Source organism: Myotis brandtii, unplaced genomic scaffold (assembly GCF_000412655.1).
Source record: "Myotis brandtii unplaced genomic scaffold, ASM41265v1 scaffold687, whole genome shotgun sequence".
NCBI lineage: Eukaryota > Metazoa > Chordata > Mammalia > Chiroptera > Vespertilionidae > Myotis > Myotis brandtii.
In genome coordinates this window covers 1,489,638-1,504,378 of record NW_005370687.1, presented here as the reverse complement: position 1 = coordinate 1,504,378, position 14,741 = coordinate 1,489,638, and the positions used below count along the sequence as shown (strand labels likewise).

Here is a 14,741-nt window from a genome sequence, read left to right as displayed (position 1 = left end):
TCCTCAGGATCACTGGTTTCTGGGGCTCCTGCCTCCCCAGGCTGTCAACCGGATGAGCCTTTAGCTTGCCGGAATTCGGCCGGATTTACAGAGATAAAATCAATCTGACCCTTAATTCCCCAAATGTAATTTATGGGCTTGCCTCCTGTGTGCCGCAACACGTCTGGCTATCCGAAATCTGGTAATTATTTATGTAAACACAGCATCCTGCCTTTGTGGATTATAATTGGGCTTGAACAGCAAGGAGTGGGGACTCATACAGTCGGGACTGTGAAACCCTCCTTTGAAAACACTCACCTGAGTCTTTGAAATCTTCCCTGGATAGTTAACCAAACCAAAAAAAAAAAAAAAAAAAAATCCAAAAACCCAAAGCTTTTTTTTTTTTTTTTTTGCTTCCTCCTTCCGCAGGCCTGGGCAGATTTATTCCCAGACACCACCAGGGTCCGTAGGTCCTCTCAGAGAATGGGGAAGACACCCCGTCCATCTTGGCCGGACCCAGCCTGAGAGGACAGGGGCCCAGGTGGAGGCCGCCACCGATCTCTGCATTGTCTGTTGGAACATGAATTTTATACCCGCCCCCCCCAAGAATACACAGGATTAGGGTGTAATGCTGTTTGGAAAAGAGGAGAGGTGGCTGGTGAAAGAGAAAGGTCTGTGCTCCTCATTCGGGCTGCCAGTTCCCCGGAACCTTCACAACACACACACACACACACACACACACCCATGTACACACACACCCATGTACACACACACACATGCACACACGCGCACACAACCCGGAGCTTCGCAGCAGGAAAAGGAGCTGATTGAGCCAGATGGTACGGAAAGCACTCCCAGGAGGCCAACGGGGTGGATGAATCTGCATCTTTAAATAACATTAATTTCTGAAAGGCCTAAATTGTTTCCTAAATTACTGCACTGAACTCTCAGCTTTCATCTGTTTTATGGCACCTCCCCTGGTTGGAGGCAGGAGCTGCTTCTGGGGTCTGTTTCCTGAAGGAGAAGAAATCTTTAAGAATCAAGGTGCTTTGAAAAACGGATTTCAGCAGAAACAACCACGCCTGGGTGATCTGAGCACACCACCCAGTTCTGATGCCAGCTGGGACACTCATTTCCTCAGTAGCCAGGGGGCAAACCAATTAACCTCAGTTTCCCCATCTGTAAAATGGGGTTAATAACGCTTGGTCTGTTTCCTGAAGGAGAAGAAATCTTTAAGAATCAAGGTGCTTTGAAAAACGGATTTCAGCAGAAACAACCACGCCTGGGTGATCTGAGCACACCACCCAGTTCTGATGCCAGCTGGGACACTCATTTCCTCAGTAGCCAGGGGGCAAACCAATTAACCTCAGTTTCCCCATCTGTAAAATGGGGTTAATAACGCTTACCTGCTGCAGGAGTGCTGTGAGGTTTTAATTGGGTAATGGTTGTGGAGCCCTTTGATGTAGTAAGTTTTATTAACTTCCAAGGGATTCCCTGAGGCCAGAAAAAGCAGTTAAAACCCCAAAGAGAAGAAAGGCATTGAAAGGCAACACCGGCTAAGCTTTCAGGTCCAGCTCCAATTTCAGCGCAGGTCCCGCTCCAGCGCCGGGGGAGAGCGGTGACCAGGGCTGGGGGCTGTGTGAACGGCTTTTGGGGAGGGAGAGCCTGAAGATTGTCTCAGAAGGAGCTCAGCTTTCAGGTGGGGAGGGTAAAGGTAAACAAATAGCCTTGCTTGATCAAACCAAGACAATTCTTTGGCCCCACAAGGTTCTTTTCTAACAGCAAGTCTCCAGGAAGGGAATTATTTTGGTGTTAATCCAAGGGCCTTGGAATTGAATTTAGAAACCCCCAGCTTCTGGCTCCCTGCTTCCCGACAATTAAAGAGAGGACTCCGGGTCTGGGCTCCAGCCAGGGTTCCCGACCGGAGAAGGGTGGGGACGGGCGCGGAGACGCGGGCTTTCTCGGTTCCATCACTCCCAGGCCGCCAGGCCGCTCTGTGCCTCAGTCTCCACTTCATAAAAAATGGCTTTAATCAGACATCCTTGCCTTAAAGGCCCAAATAGTTAAGATTTGGAATATGAAAATGCATTAAAATTATGAAGCATGCTCAAAGTGTTGCCTACTTTTCCTTCAGTAGCTTTAAAAAATCTGTTATTTGCAGTTTTACTCCAAGTCAATTCATGCAGCATGACAAACCCATCCTGCTCTCTAAGTTTTCATCCCACCACACGGTGAGTGCCTACTGGTAGGTCAATATGATTGGGCGTCAGTTCACAGACACAGCCCAGCTCGGGGGCCAGCTTGTTCCGGTCTGCCTCGGACTGCCCCAGGTTGAACACTGCAAACCTCGTGTTCCAGGAACCCCAAACCTCAACCCCAGGCAAACCCCGGGCCCTTGGGCTTGTTGGAAGTGCTGGTTACCAGTTCCTGACGAGCAGTGGCCGATCCAGGCGCAGAGCCTGGGAGAGTGCACAGGGGCGTGGCAGCGAGCCCTGGACAGGGAGTCTTACGACCCATCCGCTCTCCCACTAGCGAATGACCTGTGGCAGATCAGACCTGTGGCCCCAGGTCCCTCGCCTGTAAAGGAAGGGGATGTGATGCAATGCCCGCTCACCTTTCCCTCCAGCAGAAAGGCCACAAAGACTTGCCCAGCCCCAGAGGGGATGCCCTGTGGCTTTTGACAAGAGAGGCCAGTGGTGGGAACATGCTGGGGACCAAGTCCATCTCTGCCTGTGGGGTTCGGCGCGGCCACGGAGTCCTTCAATGCCCTCTCTGAGCAGCAAGCCCGTGGCAGGGAACGTGGCCCTCCGCTACCAGCTGAGTGCTGCACAGAGTTCGCTAGGGCACTTTCCTGCCTCAAATGAGGCACTCCACCCCGAGATTGGAGATTTTCCCAGGGATGAGTTAGATTCCTGATTGACAAAATACAGTGCTGAATCCAAAACTTAAAGCAAGTTGAAAGGCCTGCACTGTTTCCCTTATCACAATTCACTAAGCTACACACACACACACACACACACTCACTCACACGTGTGTGTGTGTGTGTGTGTGTGTGTGTGTGAGGAAGGGAGAGGGAGAGAGAGATAGAAACATCAATGATGACAGAGAAACATTGATCGGCTGCCTCCTGCACGCCCCACACCCGATCCCTTCAGTCTGCAGGCCGACGCTCTATCCACTGAGCCAAACCGGCTAGGGCTAAGCTACCCCTTTTTTGATGTGGTTTCCCGTAACATAAAAGTAAAGACGACTACCTGCTGCTAACGGAAGGGAAACCACATTAATTATACTTTTGTTTTGTCTTCGTCGTCCAGATTCCCCAGCCGAACCATGGCTTGGCCCCCCTTTGTCCGAGCCAGGTAGGCAGGGGAGCTAATTGGGGTTGGGGCTGGTGAGGTGGGGGCACTGACTTTTGGGGGTCGATTCTTTTAAAGAGCCCTTGACGGGAGCTTATGTTAATGAAAGCCGTTTTCTCATGACAGATCAGACCTGGTCTTCAGAGCACTGAAAAGTCACACTGAGAAGAAATGGGGAACAATGACTGAATCAGAGCCCCCCTCAGCCTCCCCCTCCGCCCATCTGAAAACAGCTCTGTTTCCATTCCACCGCTGAGCTCAGCTGCCTGCGCCAGACGGCCAGACCTCGCACTCTATAAATCGTCTCTGCCCTGCCCCGAGTTGCTGACTATATGTATTTTTGGGCCCGGCATTAATTCCCTCATCCTTGGCTGGTGACATTAAGATTTGTAACTGATAGAATGTGTTTTTAATGTATTTCCTGCAGGTTACCCTTAAAGAAATTGAATTCTTCTGAACTTGCAAAAGGTTCTGCTTCCATTACATAATTAAAGATATTCCGGGGAGCATGTCCCCTTCAGCCTCCACCCAGAGGGACTGGACAGGCGGGGGCCGGGACTCCGGGCTTCTCTGCTGTCCTGCGCCCGCCCTGCCTGCTCTCTTCTCTGCGCCTTCGTTTTCCTGGGTATGAAATGAGGATAAATATTTGTCTGCGAGATGAGGGGTGTTGTAAGGATTAATTGGTTGGTGCTTCGGGAAGCCTTTGAAGATGAAAGACGCTCTCTGCAGATGCTAAATAAACTCATAATGTGTCTGGTTTTAATGAGCCAGGTGAAGCCAGTGGGGATGGCTGGAGATTAACTGTGCCTAGTCCAGAGCCGCCTGCCTAGATGGGGCCGGACGCTGGGCGGGGCTCCCTGCTGGCTCCCTGGCTCCTGGCACAGGGCCTGGCACATTGGTGTCTATAAATATATGCAAAAGCAACCGGATTGGGATTCCACCCAGACTCATGTCACAGAGAGCAGGGCCCCAGGCTTGCCAACGCATGCTTCCTGCCAGCAGTCAGCACCTGGCGTGGGCCATCACTTCGTCTCTCCACGGCTCAGGTCCTCATTTGCCAGTGGGGATACTCAGTCCCCATCTCACGGGTCCTGGTGGGGATTCGTCATAAAACAGCCCACATTAACCGAGCGCTTGCTCTGTGCCGGACAGCACTGAGCACTTGACACTCAGGAACTCACTGAACTCTCTCACGGGTCCAGTGAGGGAGGAGCTCCTGCCTGTCGCCCCATTCTACCCCCGCGAAACTGGGCACCACACGGCCGGGTTCCCGAGCACTCGCTCAAGAAGGGAAATGGCTCATGAAGTGAAATACCGCGTGTCGCAGCCAGCGAAGAGGGCACGACAAGGAGGCGGGACACAGGACAAGCCTGGGAATGGAGGAGCCGGAGGGGAAAGGACCCGAGAAGACACGGACGGGGGGCCCAGACCTCGGGGAGGTGCCGGGTGTGTGTGCGCCCGGCCGATTTGCAGGTTTGGGGACGGGGTAAGTCTGGGCCTGCTCAGGGTGACCGCATTTGGGATCCATGATACTTTGTCAAATGTGCTTCATGCCAAGTCCTGGTGCCTCAGAGGCCGTCTGCTCGGAGCCCCCTCTGCGGAAATGGGGAGCCCCTGGGGTGGTGCCAGGGCTTCGGGGAGGCATCTTGGAAGGTGTGGACTGAGCAGCTGCTCTTCCAGGCAACCAACAAGCCCAGGGGTCGGACGACAGCAGTCAGACTCTGGCCCAAGCCGTCCTTCAAGTCCACGTGCGGAGCCAGAGGGGAAACCGGGCCCATGGAAGAACGATTTCACACTCCCCGCTGTGACATCACAGCCAGGCGCTGACAGAGTGGGGGCCGGTCGGACGCGGCTGGGGAAGCCTCCGGTTGGAACAGAAATATCTTCAGCAACTGCTGCTGCTGGTGGAAAGGGGAAATGGAATTTTGTTTAAACACGATGTTGTTTTGAAAGCCTGACTAACGTGAAAGTCCCTATTTAAAAAGGAGTTGACTCTACATTGAAATTGGTCCGTGTTTCCACCCCCACATGTTGACTGAGGCCTTGGAAAACAAACTTCCTGGTAGATCCTGATTCAGATCACACGGGAGCGAATGCTTCAAGTACAATCCCTGAGCTGTGAGCAGAAGGGCCTCGCCAAGAAAAACCCGGGTCTGTGTTTATGAAAAGGCAAATAGATCCCAAAGGGAGGCCCCAGTCCTCGCTGGCTTGGGGCACAGGCCCTCCAGGAAAGGACGCAGGGTTCGCAGGAGGCCTGGCCCAGTCTGTCCGACCCGGCCCGCCGCCTGTCAGGGCCCCGCTCAGCACCCAGAGGGTGGGGAGAGGGGAAGGGACCCGGGGCCTCCTCCCGCAGAGCACCCACTGCACGCTGCCATTCACCGCACCTTCAGCTCGGCCGCGGGAAGCGCGTGCAGATGAACATCACAATGTTTCTCGATGCGGAAATAGGCGGGAGCTTGAGCGGGGTGACCTATATCCTAGCGTGCCCCACATAGTCTCCGTTTATGCTGTTGTCCCAGCATAATTAATAACAGCTTCCCCTCCATTCTTGAAAGTGCCCCATCTGGACGATAAATGGACTCCTCGGCCAGGTGAATTGCTCAAATTCCCCCAGCTAGTGGGTGACAGCGTTGGGGTTTGAGCCCAGGTTTTCCTCAATTCAAAACACAGACACCAGCCCTGGCCGGTTTGGCTCAGTGGATAGAGCCTTGGCCCGCAGACTGAAGGGTCTAGGGTTCGATTCTTGTCAAGCGCACGCACCTCAGTTGCAGGCTGGATTCCCAGCCCTGGTCAGGGCGTAAGCCAGAGGCAACCAATCGATGTGTCTCTCTCACATCGATGTCTCTCCCCCCCCACCCCCCTCTAAAAATCAATGGAGAACTACCTTCGGGTGAGAATTTAAGAAAAGCAGACACTGGAGCTCCTCCTCATTCACAAAAACAAAGGCCATCAGGCACGTTACCTGCAAAGCAAGGACAGCTTGCAGGGAAGCTGCCGGCTGCCTCTTCCCTCCGCACCGACCACCTCCCTCTGCCCCGAGGGCTCTGAGTCCGGCCTGTCTCAGTGCAGGAAGGGCACGGCAGTGGCGCCAGCTCCACACACAAAACCCACCTCCAACAACCCACCTGGGATGTTTGTTTTGTCTGCAGAGAATTAACCTACCACCTTCTCTGCGATAAAAATGCAAGAACTGGCTTTGCATTTGGGCCGCCAGCCCAGCTCCTGAGTTCTAACCTCCCAGCCAGAACTGCCACGGCCCACCCCTGAGGCTCCTCTTCTCGGAAGCAAGGCTGCCGGCCGGCCTTTCTCCAGCCTCACCTCCCAGACGGTCAGGGTTGTCTGTGCCGCAACTGCCTCTGTAGCATCTGTTCATGTTTCAGGACCACAGAGCTGGTTCCGTCCTCGCTCCTGTTGACCAGTGAGGACACTGGGGTCCCCAGAAGGCAGTGACTTGCCTGAGGGCACAGGGCTGTAAGTCGAAGCCAGAAACCAGGTCTCCTGACCCTGAGGCCAGAGTTCTTTCAAGCCGGATTGGTGCTCGCTTGGCCTGAAGCCACCAGGATGGTTCCCGCCAGTGAAGCCACCAGGACGGGTTCCCGCCAGTGCCTCCTGGAGGAATCCGTTCCATGAAGAGACTTTTTGAATGCCAGAGACTAAAATGCATCTGCTCCACCTGGTCCCTCTGCCCTTGAATCTGCCCACACCTCAGGGTTAGCAGTGGGGCTCTGCAGTCAGCCACCTACTGAACCCACTTGCCTGCCTCCCTGCCAGTGGCTGCACATAAACACCCCACGGTCAAAGAAGCCACTCCTGAGGCTGCGCGTGGCCTTCAGACAGCTGGCTGTCAGAAACGACTTCCTTGCGTCGAGTAGAAATAGTTCCCTCTCACTCTTTGGCCTTGGTTCCTGCCAACAACGCAATGCAGGGCGCGTCCGATTCCCCTCCCCCCACCCCCCACATCCTTCAAATAGTTGAAAACTCACAACCACTGCTCTTTCGATTGTTCCTCACATGATATTGTTTTGGTGGCAGAATAGGTAGAGAGACCCAAGGTTGAAGCCCACTTCTGCCTTTTATCTGCTGTTTGGCCTTGGGCAAGTCACTTAACCTCTCTGAACTTCAATTTGCTCATCAGAAATATAAGGAGAGCATGATAGAACTTACTTCAGGTATTGTGAGGATCAGATGAGATAATCCATATAGCTGGCTAGGTACAGAGCCTAGCGCAGTAAGCACTTATAAATGGTAACAGTTAATATTCTTGCTCTTCTTCAAGGTCATGCTATATTTCTCTGAACGCATCACCCACGCGTTAGTGTCTCTGGAAGCCACATCACACGAGTAACTTTTATCATCAACTGAAACCCAAGTCCGCTTTCCACCCACAAAGCTGCCGGCACGCTTCCCCCACCAGCAGCCACTCACAGCTTCGCTTTGTTCTCCAGCTCTGAGCGTGAGGCCTGCCGCCCTCGGATTATATTTCACCCTATCAGAGGCGGCCTGTCCTGCTGCCCCATCAGGACTGTCTTTGGGATCTGAGCTGGAGACCAGGGGAAGACGAGAACCATGTGAAAATCACAAAGGCGCAACCACGTGAGCGCCAGCTGTCTCCTCTTTCTCTCTCCATCCAGGGCCCGTGAAAGCCCGCCCGCTGCACAGCGAGGTGACCCCTCAAGCCTGACCGGCCGTGTTGACGTTCCACGGGCAATTGTGTGCAGAGGACCCTGTGCCCCTTTTGAAGTTCAGCAGAGGGAAGCGTAATCTAAGTGAGCTGGAACGCGTTTGGATAAAGCCGCTTGCAGGCCAGGGGGCTCCTTTCGCCAAAGCCATTAGCACGGGCAGCTGAGCTGGGTGAGCGTCCTGTCTGGGTCCCGCAGGCCTTCCGCTGGCTGGCCTTTGATCACAGGACGTCTGTGCTCAAGGGGACGGCTCCACCTGACTCTCTCCTGAGGCCCAGAGAGGGGAAGGGGTTTGCCTGGGTCACACAGCTGGTGAGAGGCAGACTAGAGCTGGGACCTTGTCTGTACTGGCCAGACCCCCTGCAGGCTGTGCAAAGCGGGGGGTGGTCAGTGAGGGAAAGGGGAGCAGAGAGGACAACGCAAATGTAGAAGAATGATGCCCTGTCCCAGGAGGACCCTGTGTCTGCACCAGCTGGCTGGCGGAGGAGGGAGGACCCGCAGCACAGCCGGCCATGCCTGAAGCCTCTCTGAGCACGTGGCTCCGTGGGCCTCGCAGCCCAGGGGACACTCGTTGGGCGAACTGACCTGCTCAAGGCCTCACAGTGCAGGCGGTGCTTCTGTGGATGCGTTTTGCCCTGAAAAATGGCGTTAAGATCCCCTGGTTAATCATTAGGGTGACACCAGAATCAAACTCATGAGTGGTGTGAGGGTTAAATAACTGCTATCCCCACCCTCCCTTTCCTGGGACAGAGAAAGGCTGTTCTGGCAAAGTGTGTGCTCCTAGCTGGGCCTCTTATCCAGACTTCCAAGCCACTGATCAGCGGGCAGTCCCTGGACATGGTGGACTGATGGGTGCCCCCACGGTGGGGCGGTCCAGAGGGGTCCTGAGGTGCCAGCCGGTCCTCTGGTTCTGCATATGCCCCGAGCTCCTGAGGAAGGAGCCATCCGTCCTGAAGGGGCCCTTGTTCTCTGGAGGGGGTCTGGGAGTGGGGGGCTGGGGAGGCGCTCCCAGAACAAGACAGAGGGTGATTCCCACCTCCAGCCCCCTCCCCAGGCACGTGGGCTGGAAGACAGAGCCTGGTCTTTCTTTCCAGCCATGGGACCTCTGTGTGCTGTTCAGGCAGTAAGTGCATTGTTCTTCCTAGCCATGACCTGCTCAGACCACAGGGACAATGAGCTGGCATTCCGAGAAAGCCCAGCGCCTGCTGGAGGCCTCAGGGGACCCGTTCTATAGATGATCCCCAAACACAGTGTCTTGTTATATGTTCTAGATTCAACTTCTTCTTAGCTTCCTCTTAGAATCTTAGCTCTTCTTTTAAATATATTTTTATTGATTTCAGAAAGTAAGGGAGAGGGAGAGAGAGCTAGAAACATCAATGATGAGAGAGAATCATTGATCAACTGCTTCCTGCACGCCCCCCACTGAGGATCGAGCCTGCAACCCAGGCATGTGCCCTGACCAGAATTGAACCATGACCTCCTGGTTCATAGGTCGAGGCTCAACCTATGAACTTTCTGGCCGGGCCAGAGTCTTAGCTCTTTGAGGACCACGAGATGAGTGAGGCTGGACCTGAGGTGCGAGGGGAGGAGAGACGTGTTGGGGTGGACGTAGGAGCAGGGCGCCCAGGGACAGGTCATCCCAAGGGCACTGGCATGCTTGGAGCCTCACGGTTGCTGGTCTCTCCATCAGAGGAGCAGCACGTCCCCTTGCTGGCTGTGCAATGTGGACAAGTCACTCAACCTCTCTGAGCCTCGGCCTCCTCTTCTGGAAGCACAGGGATCCTCACCCCTCTCCTGTGGAGTGACTCAGAGAATTACGAGAGAGCAGTGTGCACAGTGCCGAGAACTCAGAAGGGGCTCCTATGAGGCAGCTTTAGTCACTCGTTCCTCTGTTTATGGCATAAACATGTTCTCCTTGCTTCTTTCAGACCCTGCAGTCAGGAAAGGAGGTGATAAACTCATTATGTTAATTAGGAGAGCGTTTGGCTGCTGAAAATCACAAAGGCTCAACCATGGGAGGCTCCCTTTTCTTTCTCACCTCGAGGGTCCATGTGACAAAGGCCAAAATGGTGGTGTCTCCAAATAGAAGGGTATTTCCCTCTGATACAGCAGTTTAAGCACATGCAGCAGTGCCAGGCGCCCAGGCTCCTCCGAAGCTGCTCTGCCACCTGGCACTGTGTCCACATTCCAGCCCGTGGGAAGGAAAGAGAAGAAGTAGCAGGCCGTGCCCCCCTTGCAGTGGTTCTCAACCTTCTGGCCCTTTAAATACAGTTCCTCATGTTGTGACCCAACCATAAAATTATTTTTGTTGCTACTTCATAACTGTAATGTTGCAGGATGGTCTTAGGCGACCCCTGTGAAAGGGTCGTTCGACCGCCAAAGGGGTCGCGACCCACAGGTTGAGAACCGCTGCTTTAAGGGAACCTGGGAGTTGCCCACACCGACACACCTGCGTGTTTGAAGTCATGTGCCTCGGGCCAGAACTTCGTTACGTGGCTATGTCTAGCTGCAAGGGAGGCTGGGGAAGGTAGTCTCTGGCTCAGTAGTCCTCAACCAGGGGAGATTTCGCCCCCACTCCCAGGGGACACTGACAATGTCTAGAGACATTTTTGGTTACAACCAGGAGGGTGGTGATGGATGGAGGCCAGGGATTCGGCTGAATGTCTCACAGTGCACAGGACAGCCCTCCACAAGAAAGACTTATCCAGCCCCAAACGTTTAACAGCCTCAGTTGAGAAACCCTGCTCTAACTGGGCAGCCAGAACTTGGGGTTCTATTACAAATGAAGAAGGAGAGAAATGACACAGGGGACAACCAGCATATTTTGCTACAGTCACAGACACTGAGGGCTACATGATTGAAGAGGATTAAATGATATCTTTTCCCAGGGGCATCTCTCTCCAGCAGGGATCAAAGCTTTAAGTCCATGGGCTTCGAGGACTATCAAGAATGAGCCCACAAGACAGGGAGGATTTGTGGCTGGGCAGTCGTGAAATCTCACCCCCTGGGTGGCCCATGCAGAGCCCTGCCACCGGGGAGGCCGGAACCCACAAGCCTCCCAGGGAGCCGGGCCCCACAGGTGGGTTCACAGCTCACCCTGCAGCAATTCAACCTCCAGGCTTCCCTTGAGCTGAATGGGGACCTTTTGAAACCCATTTCCGACTGGTTCTGTTTTCCAAGGAGGTGAAAACTGGGCCGAGCAAGAGGAGAGCTAGTGGGCCTTCATTTCCAGGGAAGATTCTGCAGTAAAATGTTCAGGATGTTCACCCGACACTAAACCACCTGTCTCAAACCCTAGCATGAGAACGTGCCTACAGCGAGAGTGAGGGTTTGGACATATTGCAAGGAGCTATTCCACTGCTGCCCTGTTTGGCTGCACTTTGTCCATATCAGTGGTTTACTGAGCACTTACATTCCAGAAACCGTCCCCAACACTTCAGAGGTAAGACCTCCTTCAATCTCTCCCTCAAATCCTGAAAAGGCTGCTGTCGTCCCCATTGCACAAGGGGTCCGAGAGGTGACCTTGCCCGAGGCCACACAACTAGTAAGACGCAGAGAGACCTGTTTTGACCTTGGGATGTTTGGCTCCAAAGTTTAAGCTCTTTCCCCAATCACCTCTCCATCCGAGGTGACCTTGCCCGAGGCCACACAACTAGTAAGACGTAGAGAGACCTGTTTTGACCTTAGGAATGTCTGGGTCCAAAGTTTAAACTCTTTCCCCAATCACCTCTCCATCTGCCAGGAAGGCCCAAAGGGGACCTGACCTACTGGTGGTACATGCCTGCACCTCCAAGGAAGGAGGTCCCTCCATCTGAGTCACTTGTTCCATTGTGTCACCCATAAACAAACCTCAGTCTGCGGATAAATACCACAGAGAATGGTGTCATCCGTTCTCTCATTTCCAGCTGGGAAAACAGGAGCACAGAGTGGTCAAGGGACTTGTTCAAAGCCACACAGCAGGCCAGAAAGTCTCCAGAGCCTTGTCTCCCTCTGCTCTCACAAATAAACAAACAGCCATGGCGCGGCAGCCCCGGCCACCCTGCAGGCTTTGCCAGGAAAGCCGAGCTGTTCATCAGGGCAAGAGGTCCGGGAAGCCGGCAGGTTTCATCCCGTGGGACGCCTGGGGCTGCGCAGAGGAAGCCGGCAGGGGAAAGGGTTGTTTTTGCCCACACGAAGAAAACAGCAATGACTCAAAGACACGCGTGCTCCCAATCCGTTGAGCAGAACGGGCCCAATTTTAGATAGATGCTCTTTTGAGCCTTCACCACACCCAGCGCCACAAGCCTGCGTTTGTCAACAGGAAGCCCATCCCAGTGATGCGTATTCTGCTCCCTCCCTCGGCTGCCAGGGGTGGACTGCTGGGGGTCGGTGGAATCAGAAGCAAGGGGCCAGGTAGGCCACCGACCGAAGGAGCCAAGCCCAGGGAGTGACCTTCAGGCCTCTGAGGCAGGCAGTTGTGTGCAGCAGCCAGGACCTCAGATTTTCCCAGGCCAGGTCGACCACGAAGGGGCCTGAAATAGCTCCGAGGCTCTGTGCCCACGGGGCAGGGAGGGCAGCGGCCAGGGCGCGGGCGGCGAATGAGCACAGCGCCGCTTTGTTGGGGCGGCCCGGAGCTCTGGCTGCACAGGCTGGTCCACCTGCCGGCGACAGCTGGGAAGAGATGGGGGCCATGGCTGGGCTCAGCAGAAAGACAAAGCCACTGTGAGGCTATGAAAACTGGTTCCATGAACCTGAAACTCATTGTAAGGAAAACAATCGGGCAGTCCAAGTGGAGAGGCATTCTGCAAAATAACAGCCTGGACCCCAAAATGTCCACACTGCCACCGCAGGATTGTTCCTAAAGCCCCCAAGTAGGACGAACCCAATGTCCATTAACTGACGAGTGGGTCGACAAAATGCGGCATATCCATACGATGGAATATTATTTGGCCATAAAAAGAAATGAGGTTTCCATACATGCTGCATGCAACATGGATGACTCATGAAAACATTATGCTAAGTGAACGAAGTCAGGCACAAAGGGCCACAGATTATGTGACTCCATTTGTATGAAGTGCCCAGAACAGGCAAAGCCATCGAGACAGAAAACAGTTTAGAGGCTGCTATGGGCTGGGGAGCGGGAAATGGGGAATGACTGCTAATGAGCACAGGGCTTCTGTTTGGGTTGATGAAAATTTTCTGGAGTTAGAAAGTAGTGACAGTTGCACAATTCGGTGATTATACTAAAGCACCACTGGCATTTACACTTTAAAAGGGTGAATTTTATGGTATGTAAATTATAGTTCAATAAAAACATTTTAAAAAACATTATAACTAATACAATGTATGGTCCTTGATTGGACTCCATATTGAAAACAACGGTTTGGAGACAGGGACATTTGGAAAGAAACGCTGTATTAGGGATAATATTGTGTCAATGTCAAATCTCCCGAGTTGACAAGGGCGAGGAGGTCATAGCAGGAACTGTCCCGGCTCTTGGTAGAGACCTGCTGAAATATTTCGGGGGAAGTGGCAGATGCCTGCCATGACCTCTCTAATGGTTCCACATTTACAAAAACGACAAGGTTAAATCGCTTGCCCAGGTCGCATGACTAAGAAGAGGCAAGCTAAGAAATGAGAAATGGTCCAGTGTGGGCTCTAGACACAGGTCTGCGCGGTGGGGGAGGCGGCGGGGAGTGGGCTTTGGGGCCTTTGCTGGCAGCGGTGGGCTTGAAGGGCGTCAAAGGGCCGGACCTGGGAGGAGGAGCCTGTACTGTGCGGAGCCGAAAGGACTGGATTCGTTGGTCCTTGACTTTTCTCTGTTTAAAGATTGAAAGCTTGGAGCCATGGCAATGAAGCTTCGGCATCCACGATGTCTATTTTGTTTTGTTTGTCTTGTTAATATGTGTTTATTGATTTCAGAGAGAGGAAGGGGAAGGGAGAGGCAGATGGAAACATAAATGATGAGAATCTTTGATCGGCTGCGCCCTACAGGGGATGGAGCCCGTAACCAGGGCATGTGCCCTGACTGGGAATTGAACTGTGACCTCCTGGTTCATGGGTCAATGTTCAACCACTGAGCCACACCTGCTGAGCCACGATGTTTTTTTGACATCGCCATTAATAATGGACAGGCTGAGAGAGTTGTTTGAGCTGTTTTCTGATGTGTGCCCCCAAACACACGAGAACTCCCATTGTCAGTACAGGTGAAAGGGGACAGGAAACCAATCAACTCAGAAGCCACTGCCTCATGGGCCGTCAGAGTTCATGGTTCAGAGTGGCGACTTCAGCGAAGGAAGTGGGTGAGGAGGGGACTCTATTTATGGAGGATTTTTTTTGAAGTTGAGAGTTTTGTTGTTAAACACAACAAAGAATTTCTCTGGTCAACAGCCAACAGAGGAAAGGGTACAAATGGGTCACAGTTCTTCATAACAAGAAAACCAACTCCTCATGGTGTTGTCTCTGGGCACGTGGTTTCCGGTCAAGACGTTGGGAGGGAGGTAGCAAACCAGAAAACAACGCAACCAGCAAACCATGTGCTGAGGCATGGACACTGTGTGGAGGGTGGTTCCCAAATCTAAGCTAAGAAAGGAGAAAAGAAAAGGCATAAATCCTCCTCTCCCTCATCAGTGACTCAGATAGCTCAAGTGGTTCTCAGTCTTCTTCCAGTTCTTCTGATTCTGAAGGTACTTCTGAAGAGAAATGAAAGAGAGAGAAAGAAAGAAAGAAAGAAAGAAAGAAAGAAAGA

At 53.3% G+C, this 14,741-nt stretch overlaps 1 pseudogene; it reads left to right on the top strand.

Annotated features, from left to right (window-relative positions):
* Nucleotides 1-14,260: 14,260 nt before the first annotated feature.
* Nucleotides 14,261-14,741, top strand: part of LOC102264095 — a 2,869-nt pseudogene continuing 2,388 nt past the window's right edge.